The 8147-nt window shown below is 31.8% G+C and overlaps 1 pseudogene; it reads right to left on the bottom strand.

Moving 5' to 3' along the window:
* Positions 1–5877: 5877 nt before the first annotated feature.
* On the bottom strand, positions 5878–7623 carry LOC145062516 (alkane hydroxylase MAH1 pseudogene; annotated as a pseudogene).
* Between the last annotated feature and the right edge of the window lie 524 nt (positions 7624–8147).

The following is an 8147-nucleotide window of genomic DNA, read 5'->3' on the forward strand; positions in this document are numbered from 1 at the left end:
AATTTTCATTAGCAAGCAATATTACATAATTCTTATGGTATGAATTAATAAGTTATGTATAACTTTTATGGACTAGTTGAAACGCTTTTTTCTTTTACTCAAAAGACAAAGTTTATATTTTATAAACTGAGTTTATAAAATTTAAACAAACTCTTCTCTTTTGTATATAATTTTCGAAAATTAGAGAAGAAGAAAAGAGTTATGGGCTTTTGATTATTTAAATGTGAGAATGACTCTTTGAATATTTAAGTAAGAGTTTGAGCTTTTGATTATTTAAATGAGAGAATCGTTCTTTGATTATTTAAATAAGGACATAGTCTTGTGATTGTTTTATTCAAAAAGTAGGAATTGTTTCTACTATAAATACAAGACTTAAAGCTTTCATTTGGTTGTTTATTCATAGTCTCCAAAATCGTAACCTCTTTAGAGGTGGTTACTCTCTCTCTTTTGTTCATCTTTTCTTGAAGTTACTTGCATCTTCATTCCCTCTTTAAGTTCATATTGGTTATGAACTTAAACCTTAAGGGTTTAAGAGTTTATAGACTAGCATCTACATCAAGTTGAGTCATTGTTGGTGTCTTAAAGGTTCGACATTGTTCATCAACTTCCAAGGCTCCCAAGAGGACCTAAAGAACTATAAAGGTTGTCATTTCTTCACCTCTTCTTTGGTTGGTGTTTAAATCTTTCTACAACTTACAAGAAGATCCTTGGTAGGTATAAAATTGTTATGTTATGCTCAAAATATTAAGTCTTTCGTTGCTATATATTTCTAGTTTATGAAACTATTTTTGAACTAAAACCCAATACCTATATCCAAATTTGAAAAGATGGTACGAAACATTGCTATCCGACGCTTCAAGAAAATCAAGTGAGGTGATGACTAGGGGGAGTTCGAAACATATCGTAGTCTTTTCCTTATCTATGTTTTTCACACTGGGTTTTCTAAGCAAGGTTTTTAACGAGACAATTGTTTTCAATATCTATTACTAATCATGTACTCTTTTTCCTTAATAAAAGGTTTTTCCCATGAGGTTTTACTTATTAAGGTTTTAACAAGGCATGATATAATTGTCATTCAAGGGGAAGTTTTATTAAATATTAGTTTGTGAATTATCTTTGGATTCCCCATTTCTCCCATAACCCTCTATCATTATTTAGCATTAGTAACAACCAAGGTTGTAAAAATCACTCGACGCTAGCTAGTCGGTGGACTGGGGTTAACGGATTAATCGGTTAGACAGAGATTAATCGGTGACCATTAGTTGCTAATTTGTTGAATTTTAAAAAAACTAAATATGACTAATATTTTGTAAAAATTCATAAATACCACTAATATGATAACAAAATAGGTCAATATGATTAATACAACATTAATCATATCTAAAATAGTTTCTATTGATATATAACTTCTTCAAACTGTTAAAATTTTATCGGGTTCTACTACTACACTTATTATGTATGCAGGGATTAATCGCTAGGCGTCTTCTAATCGGTCGAGTAGCGTCTACGGATTAATCGTAGATTAATCAGGACCTATTCGGGATTTTTGCAACCCTGGTAACAACCATTTTAATGTGTTTTATGAGTGTAATAATGCACCATCATAATGTTCATTAATCTTTCATCTTATTTTGGTTGTATAAATAGTGAGTCATATGTATTAGAAAGTTTATGATGTCATTACAAATATTGAAATAAAAGTTATCTCCAATCTCATGTATTTCTTTATATATAATTTATCTTGTCATTTGATCATATTTTATAACAAAGCCTATGAAAATGTAGTACTCTTTAACTTTCATCAACTTTAAAAATGAAGGTGTTGAAAACCTTTAGATTCAAGATTTTAGTAGGTAATGACCAATTCTTTACTTGTAGTAAATTTTACGATGAAAATAGCTTTCAGTTGCTTCATTGAATAGAAAATAAAATTTTTTCTAAAATTTCAAAATTAAAATTTTTATTATTTTTAAAAATAATCTTTTGGCATATAACTCTTTTATTATTACTATCATCATCTATCATTTGAGTGTATCATTTCATTTAATTCAACCAAATATGATATATGTTTCATGCAAAATAGTATATTAAAATTTCAAATATATTATGAATGTCTAATTTAAAAAGAATATAACATTGGCTGCTTAGGCATAGACAATGTTGTAATAAAAGTTGGACGGTAGTTAGTAGGTCGACTGTGGCCAAAAGATTAATCAATATAGGTGAGGATTAAATGGATACTAAAAATAATGAAGAAATTTATTTTAAAATAAGTAAGTATTACCAATATCCTGACAATTAAGTAGAGAACCATAAAAAATTTATATAATTAAATATTTAATCATTTAAATCGCAAATCATCGTACATTAATTCCATAACTGACGTTGATGTCGACGTGAAAAGAAATAAGAAATTGTCTTTGATTCCGTAAAAAAGAGTAGAGATGAGGAAACCTGATGAGAAATGATAATTATAGATTTTTGTTTACTTTTTTGTCATCTATATTGTATTTTTTAAGTTTGTATTGGTTATTTGACTTACTTTTTGATGTTTTTGGATTATTTTATTAATTTTGACCTTTTAATTTTGTTGACAATTTTTGATCGATTAGAACGCTTTGTACTGCCTAAGACCAACATCGAATAAGATAGCCAACTAGCATTAATTGTAAACAGTTGGATGTTGTCTATCATCTAAATGTCAATGAATTAGTCGTCTAAACTTATCTTTACGATACTAGATACAGATAACCACATATAAATATAATACAGTTAGATTTTACTTTCATTATTTTTAAAAGAGCAATAATAGAATAATGTTACATCAATATTTTATGTTAAGAATATACTTTACATCAAATCTAGATGGAATGGTCATAGAGAATAAAATAAGATTAATTTACTAAAAATGGTAAAATTACAATAAAATGTATTTTTTTTTCTTAGATTGTTCCGAATAATGGCGAAGTCAGCATCAAAGTTAAAGAAACAACAAAACATTTTCTGTAGTATATAATAACCATGACTGTAGATTGCTAGAATGTATATTTTTAATTTTTAATTAGTTAAGATTGTTGATTGAGTTTTGTTATTTATTAGTAAGGTGATGATTTTACTAGCAAAAGTGAAGGATACTTAAGATTGAGAAATTGTCAGAAAAGTCCCAAATATTTACGGAAAAGTTATACCTTATTCTCAAGATTTTTTTAAACGAAAAAAATCCTAAAAACCGACAAAAAATTGCATTGTGACTATTTCGTATGCTAACCCAAAATATTGAGATTTTTCTATAAACAAAAATATAAATAAAAATATTATTTTTTGAACTTGTTATTATTAATATTGTTAATAATACATATAAATGCAGTTAAATGAAAAAAATAATATTAATAACACTGTTTAAGGGTGGAGGTTGAGGAGATGATATGTTTTTAGTATTGAAATCATAAATGTGTGTATATTTTATTTTATATATGGTCATTTCACATTTGATATTATTATTTTCAATTCAGAATATTAATACTTAATAAGTTAAAAAAAGTTGCATATATGTAAAATTGTTTATAAATAGTTTAAGGTATAAATATTTCTCAAGTTTGTATATAAATTTTTTTAACGTAGAAGAATTACTTTTTAAATCTAACAAGTCCACTACAAACATCTACATATGTAGCCTATATCAAAATTCAAAATTAATAATTATAATATCTTTTTTAATAAAAAGTAATAGGAATAACTCAAAAGTGTTAATTAAAAATTGAAAAAGTCTTAATCCAAAAAATAGAAAAGTGTCAATATTTTTAGTTGGTTTACCATATAGTCCAAAATTAATTTGGTACCAGTTTCAACCGGTCAAAAAGGGTCAAAATGCAAATTTTTGCCGGCTTTTCGGACTATTTCGTTCAAAAAAAATCTTAGGATTAAAGTGTACTTTTCCGAAAATATTAAAACTTTTATATTGATTTTCCTTTAAGATTTTATCAACAAAAGTGTCTCCCAACAATATTCCACAACATAGTCTCCCTCATAAGCGTTCGAGTGAAATTGATCTAAGTGACCTTTAAGATCCATTTGATAGAAAAAAAACTTCATAAATTAGAACCTGGATATTTTTATTTTTTATTATGTTAATTATATATTAGACCTCAGTTGACTTTCCGTTTAGATCCGTCACCGGTGATAGGTTGGTATTCGTCTCAATGGCAACGGTGGTGGTGTGTATTATGGTAGTTGTGGCGGTGGATGTATGCATATGTGGAGATGGTGTCATGTAAAAGTAGGTGGAGCATTTGTGAATTTGACGACAAAGCAAGTGGTAACCTATTTAGGGACTGTTTTGTAGGATCTTAATTTTTAAGATCTGAACTTTTAAGAGGTCTGAGTTTCTAAGAGGGTCGGAATTTTTAAGATCTGAATTTTTATCATGCTGTTTGGTTGAAACATCTGAATTGCTATGCTGAATTATAAAAATGACCATTCTACCCTTTTTATATTTTTGCTGAATTTAAAGTTTATGTTTATAAAATAAACGAATCAACTTCTTAAGTAATTATAAAACAAATATATAAACACCATAAAAAATCTAAATTAAACATAGATTAAAATTATAACACAACTTCAAATCAAAATGAAGCTTTTACCTTTGTAAACAATTTCCTTCAAGAACATCAAATAACAAAGCAAAACTTGTCATATTTATAGAAAAATAATACATATAATATAAATGAATCACAAGCAAAAACAAAAGTTCCATCACCAGATCCCTCAAACTAATCTATAATTCCACAATACATATTTTGTTTATTTTTCTTGGTATTAGATTGAACAAACCATCTCTATTTCCATTTTTTTCTCAAAAAAGATGTCCAGCTGTTGTCATGGTTGGAATTCATGCTCATATCTACAGAAATTTGGTTCCATCGGGCATCCATCTTCATATACCTCCAAATACTTGCAGCACCAAAACGGTTGCACAATCCTCTAGAACCTTGAACGACTTAACTGTGTACATGAACACAACTCTACTTCTTGTAAACTCAAACACCCATTTGTATAGACTGGCAGTGTGCATCATCGGAAATAAACAAATATCATCAGCAACACTAATAATTGAATGCAGGGTAAATAAGAAGAAAAAATTGAAATATTTGCTGAGAATTGTTTTTCATTGAAAAAAACGCAATGTATGTGATAACCGTATTTAGACCAAAAAAGAAAGAAGAAAAAATCGATGCATGTGCTAAGATTTCATTTTGAGGGACAAAATAAAAGAAAACCTTACCTGGAACAATTGGGGTCGATGGCGGCAGCGTCGAAGGTGGCGAAGGCGTCGAAGACGACGGAGTCATTGAAGCCGGCGGCGGCTTCGTCAATTGCGGAGGAGAGAACAAAAGAGAGTTTTGAAGATCATAATCTTTTGTTGCAGATCGAGAGGTAGGAGAAAATGGGGGGTGAGTGTCGATGGAGCAGAAAGGAAAAAAAAAACCGATGAAAAATTATTAGGGAAAAGGCAAAGGGCAAGGCGCGTCTTTTTTTAATTCACATGTAATATTATATCTGAAACTTGAAGAGGCTTTTTGAAAATTAAGATGCTTTTTTTCATACCCAAACAAATGCTCTAAATCTTAAAAGTTCAGACATTGCCTCTTAATTTTCCAATTAAGAGGCTACCAAACATCCCCTTAGTTTTATTAAATGACATTTTAAACTCAAAAAAACTGAAATCTGTACATTTATAAAACCAGAAAATAACTTGAACAATATTAAAAAAATATTAGCCTACAAAACAGAAAATAACTATGATGAATATTTAAACAAATTTGAGAAAATTTGTTGGTCAATAATAGCATTAATCCTATATTCATTTCAGTGTATTCATGGTATAAATATAATAGCTTAGTTATTAACCATCAAATTATTATTTTAAACATACATTCTCATGTGCACGTACGCACACTATACACGCACACTATGTACTACATCCCACATAATTTTTGCAAATGAAGTAAAAATAATTCACGAAAGGTACTCCCCTTAATTTGTTATGTAATTCAATCTCAAGCGTTGATATGCCTAATTAATAGGTATCAGCCTGACCTTCAAACCATATTTCATCTGGAGTATAATCGAATCGCCTGGACAAACCATATGACCTTCGACCACCTCAACATGGTAATGATAAATGATTGCAATCGCCACCATTTTCATCTGAATAAAACCCATTTCCTTACCCAAGCATGTCCGTGGCCCCGCATGAAACGCCGTAAACTTATAAGATGGTTCGTGCTTTACCCCTCCTTTTCCTCCTTCTGAAAACCATCTTTCGGGTTTAAACTCCATGCAGTCTTTCCCCCATATCCATTCCATTCTTCCCATGGAGTAGAACGACAGAATAATCTTGCTGTTCTCATTCACTGCATGTCCGCTTGGAAGGACGTCCGCCTCATATGGCGACTTGTGCTCCAAAGCAACAGGGGGATACAGCCGTAATGCTTCACATAAACCTCCGTGAAGATAAACAAGACCCCTCAACTCTTTTACACCCAAACTTTTCCAATCAGCATCACCAACTTCGTTCTCAATCTCCCTTCGGATCTTGCTCTCTATGCTAGGGTTTTGGGCAAGGAGATAGAAAAACCATGAAAGAGCTGTGCTTGTGGTGTCTCTCCCAGCAATCATCAGATTGAGTATCGTATCTTTTAAAAACCTTCTCGAGTCCCCTGAAATCCCAGTTTGTCCTTGGAAACTTGTCATTAGAGATTCTAACAACCCGGTCGTCTCCTCCTTCTCTACTCTTCCATCATTACCAAACTCTTCTTCTTTCCGTGACAAGGATTTATAAATAAATTCATCAAAAACCTTACAAGCTTCGGTCAACTTCTTCTCTTTGCCCATCCCGAATCTCTGTTGCAACTTCCAAACTCTTTCGGGCAACACATGCCTCCACAGAAGAGCTTCTTCGGCATCAGTGAAGGCGTTCTCGCAGGCATTATATGGTAAATGCACGGACAGGGTTTCAGGGTCATAATCTAAAAGTAATGCACAGATAGCGTCAAAAGTAAACCTCTGAAATATTTCCTGCAAATCGATGGCTTGCTGATTATGGGAGATCAAATCAAGGAGAGGGAGAAGCCCTTTCTCGATCTTGTTCCTAATATTTTTTTCCAGGTGAGAATTGAAGTCTGGGTGTTTGAGTAGAGACATGGTTGTTTTCCTTTGGATTTCCCATACCTCGTGATCTGAGTTAAAGATCCCATCTCCAAGGATATCAAAGATCTTTCGGAATTCTGGTCCTTTAGGATAGTTGGGGAAGTTCTTGCTCAGCATGTAGTGAATGTTGGTGGGGTCCGAGGTGACAAGCATATCCATATTGGCAAACCAAGGACCTTTAAGCATGAAAGTACCATTGCTCTGTTTGAGAAGATCAGTGGCGAAGTCATGGACTCGATAAGCGTTAAGAATGAGATCGGGGGCCATGCCAAAAACGGGCCAATTAGTAGCAGGACGGGACCTTCTCCTGTAAAGGAAGACGGAAACAGAAGCAAACATCAACACCGAAAGGAGAAGCATATCGAGGCTACAGAGGTAGGCCATTGGATTTTGTTTAATGTTTTTGATATCCAGGTCGTTTATAAAGGCAAGGAGATACGCAGGATAGCGACAACAATCCGATTTTTCCACGACCACAAAATTTGAAAGTGAAGTTACAGTTATGCCCCTGATTTAAAATAATAGAAAACTAGTTAATCGCATAAGAGATAATGAAAACCGTCTAAATTTCAGATATCGTCACTTGAATCTCCATTGATGGACACGTGATAGCAATTAGCCGTTTACTAGGAATTACCATTATTACAATGTAAAATTTTCATACAATACATCACAGAGATGTATTAAATCATGTAAACGTATAGAAATTGCATCATCGTAAAATTGAACTTAAGCTGAAACAATTTACCGAATAGCAGTGAATTCTGAGTAAACTCCAAGTTCCATTGCTGGTGAGGGGCTAGGAGAACGTAAGACGATTGTGCAATGGTAGATGATGATATAAGTCTATTAGACTAGGGAGTTATTGCGATTTCATAAACCGAAAAGGTAAAATAAAGATTACCGATTCTTTTTAAGGAATTTGAATCACTACCGGA

Source organism: Lactuca serriola, chromosome 7 (assembly GCF_051521515.1).
Source record: "Lactuca serriola cultivar US96UC23 chromosome 7, Lser_US96UC23_V15, whole genome shotgun sequence".
Taxonomy (NCBI): domain Eukaryota; kingdom Viridiplantae; phylum Streptophyta; class Magnoliopsida; order Asterales; family Asteraceae; genus Lactuca; species Lactuca serriola.